Source organism: Rutilus rutilus, assembly GCF_951802725.1.
Source record: "Rutilus rutilus genome assembly, chromosome: 12".
NCBI lineage: Eukaryota > Metazoa > Chordata > Actinopteri > Cypriniformes > Leuciscidae > Rutilus > Rutilus rutilus.
Genome location: NC_140217.1, coordinates 6,449,627 through 6,453,794, shown reverse-complemented (window position 1 = coordinate 6,453,794; position 4,168 = coordinate 6,449,627).

The following is a 4,168-nucleotide window of genomic DNA, read 5'->3' as shown; positions in this document are numbered from 1 at the left end:
ACCAACATTTTGTCCCAAACTAGCAAACCCCTGCTAAGGGAAACCTCAGTTTAGGATAATTTTGCTTTGCAAACTTGTTACCCATTCTGACACATGTAGGATAGTTGCTTACTATTATTTGAAACAGTTTTATCTGGAACAACACTACAAGTAATATCCCCTTTCTGCAGTGCCTTTCAAGAGCACAAAAATGGCACTTGGAATTTGCCCCAACTCTCTCCCTCTCACGATGTCACTCTTTGGTATCAGCGACCTCCTCAGCAGCTTTGGGGCTAATTAGCACATGCTAGCAATTATCAAACACGAGTTAGACATATGTGTTAATATGGACCGCTGCCATTGGAAAGGAACCAGTCTGAGAGAATCTCCTTCTCATCAGCTTTAATAAATGACTGTAGTCAAAATGCCAAGCGTTTCATCACTGGTGTCATGGCTAAGAGCACAGTGCCTGTCAGATTGGTGTTAATTTGTAATGAGTAGCTTATTTGGAAAGATGTAACTGGGTGTGGGTAGTGGAGCGACATCATTTTTTTCCCAGCATTAAAGGGGCTGTAGTGTTTTTTCAATTTTCATTGTGCTACCTCTTTATTTATTTATTTACTATAATAAATAAAAACCTGCAGTTTTTGAATAAATTACAATATGAAAAATTTTCACATACAAGTAAAAACATGATAATCCTTTAGTACCATGGTATTACCACCTGATCACATCACTGTACCATGGTGCTGCCAAGGTACATTTTTGTAAGTTGCGAAGTGAAAAGTTGCGATTTTCTAAGCCTATATGGCTAGGAACTACTCTCATTCCGGCGTAATAATCAAGGAACTGTGCGGCTGTACCATGAGTGCAGCAGGCGTAGTGATATGACGCAGCACCTGAAAATAGTCCCCAGCTCGGTAACTTCTTCCAACGTGACCGGGACTAAGTTTGTCTAACCTATTAGACCTATTTTCAGGCGCTGCGTCATATCATTACGCCTGCTGCACTCATGGTACAGCCGCACAGTTCCTTGATTATTACGCTGGAATGAGAGTAGTTCCTAGCCATATAGGCTTAGAAAATCGCAACTTTTCATTTTCCGTCGATCTTAGTACACGGTTTAACTACAGAAGAGTCAAGTTTTAAATAGGAAAAATATTGAAACTCTTTGGTCATTTTGAAAGAAATGCTACTGGACTCATCAGAATCAATGATCTGTGCTAAGCTATGCTAAAAGTGGTACCGTCAGACCCGGAGTTCGGCTGAATGGATTCTAAAACGGTAAAACTCAACTGTTTAACTCTGGGGGAGATGTAAAATGAGCTTATTTCCGAAAAAAAGTGGAGTATCCCTTTAAGTCTTAATGTCACTTAATCAGGCCTTAGAAAAATGTAGCATGTGAACCATCATTTTTTTTAAAACCATATTGCAGTTATTGTTAACTATAGGTATTCATCATAACCATCATAAAACAAAATGAAACTTCAGAGATTCCGAAAGCTTTTTATGCCTTTTAACGGAGCTTCCTCCATGCTAATTTACTGGGGTTTCACAATAGTAAGTTTTGTTATGTATGATATTTTTGGTCATTTTGGTGGATAGCCTATTCCATACATCATGTAATCTGATTTTTGCCATCACATTTATATATTATTATAAATGGTCTTTTAAAAGTTTCTCTCATGTTCCGTTTACAGTAGTCAACAGTGTTTACAGCATTCTGAAACAACCAGCATCTAAACTTTACCTAGAGCAGATATTCATGTAAGGCCTCAGAGGCCATCAGTGTTAGACTGTGTATCTGGATTATTCATCTCCCTGTCCACTGCTCGTTCTCTTACAAAGCATGATGGGAGCCTGCAGTTTGTTTTGGCTCTAGTCAATTCCTGTGAGACCGTCTGGCCCCCTGTGAGGGTCATTCCTCTTGATGCCATGCATGTCATCGCCTCTCAGTGAAACAGGAGAAAATGATGGACCTGATACATATGAAACAGGGCTTCATACATATGCATGCTATTGAGGCCGGGCGGGGGTTGGGCCATACGGAGTGGAGCGGGAAATTGCTTGCTGGCCAGACACAGGGTTGGAGCTATTTAAATATGCATGAGGGTCCAGTGTCGTGGCATTAGGCCACTCCTCAAAATGCATATTTAGTTGCATGGTATCTGTAATAATGAAACGCCTTGTGTCATTTTTCATGTATGATAGAGTGTGGTTTGGGGCTCGACTGGGGACAAAGCAAAGAGGCTAAAAACCAAACTGACACAATGGAAGGGAATCCTTTTGGTGTTTTTTCAAAGCTCACTCCTTTATTGACACTGCATTGTCTAGCCATAGTGTTTATGGCAGAACCAACATGATCTCATGAGAAAACCTAACTATTTTAGGTTTAAAACCTAGCGATTTCATTTGAATTCACATAATGGAAACGCATTTTGAAAAAAGCAAGCGATCCACCCCCTAAACCTAACCATCAGTGGGGCGCAAACAGATTACAAAAATGAACAAATGAGATTTAAAATTGAGAAATTCAAATGAATTTGTTTGCATCAATTTTATTTTAGTATCGTGACACTGTTGTAGTTTGTATTAAAGGTTTGAATTAGTTTTTATATTTTATTTTTTATTATTTTTATCTTGTTTACATTTTTGTTGCATTTTAATACGTTTTTATTTATTTTTATTTGTAGTTATATTAAAACATCAATTTAAAGGGGCTACATGTACAATTTAGAAACCATTGTTATTAGCTGAAGATCTTGGGAGTGCACGTAAACGTCACATCTTGATTTTCCCAGCAAAAACGTCCCGAGTCCTTCACAAAAGTCAGTCTACAGGCTTTCACAGACAACCTAGGATTTCTTTACAAGCTGTTTAATAGCGATTAATAGGCTACATGAATCTTGTTACATATAGCCCCTTTAAAATAAATGAAAATGAGAAATATTTCCTTGGCAACTAGCTGAAATAAAATAAGTTGTTATATACTATACATATTAAGAGGCCTATATATGTTTTATTTTATCATTTAAAGTAACAAAAATGTTTTAATGTTTTTAGTTTTAGCTAACCATATACGATTTGCACAACATTAAAATAGTTGGAAACATTGTTTTAATAGCAGTTGTTTCTCCTGGATGGCAATAAGAGAAAATAGACAGTAAATGGAGAATTTTTTTTTCCAGGATCAAATGATCTGAGCTCTTTCTCTGTCAGCAATTGACTAATTATTGTCTATTTTTTTTCTCCTTATTTTCGTAGAAACAATAGATACAAAATCTAAAATAAACACAACTAAGATCTCCATTAAGTCTCCTAGTATTGTAGGAGCAATCAAATTTCCCTACGACTGCATTCAAATTCAGTAAAAAAGCTGAAAATCAGCAACCAATGTTCTGATTATAAAAGAGTGGATAACAATTTTGATCTCAATGGGCTGAAAAACACAAAGCCTGGCCATTAAGTCAAGTATATATTAGCCACCATGATTTGAGAAGGTGCATATTCATTTACGCTCATAAATAAATCATTCACCAGCTAAATGAACATCAAGATGTTTTTTTGATCTTCCAAGGACATGCTATACGGTACACAAACACCTCACAGACTCAAAGCGGTTTTAGCATTTGGAGTGTGGTGGGGGGAGAGATGTAAAAGCAGAACATCATGATGGTGTGGCTGTTGTCTGTATTAGCTTTGCTGCAGTCCCAGGGGGATCTCTCCCAGCTTCAATCAGTGTTAGGGCTTCTGGGTTCAAGTTCAAGTCGAGAGCTAGAGAAACATGGCTCACCACCCACGAGTAATACACAGCTCTGCACTGGAGGGCCATGAACTCTGTTCAAAGCAATCAGGCCAGTATTCCATTCTCAGGTTTTACATTTAAAGGGTTGGGGCTGCTGCATTTTGAATACCTCTGCATGGACTTCCAGGCTGTAATTATGATAATGATGTGTTTGATTCCAGCTCTCAGCTCTTTTGAATACACCTTTCTGATTTCCTCTACCCCGATAATAATTCCAGATCCCATTCAGATCGGACAGTCCAAGCAAGCAATGGTATATTCTGAGAGAATCGTGAAATGAAGACCTGGCCAGTCTGGAAGGGGCTGTGGCACTGCACAATGAATATTAAACCTATTGTAATGGGAGAGAAAGACATGTGTGATGCCCTCGAGTCAGCCTGTAAT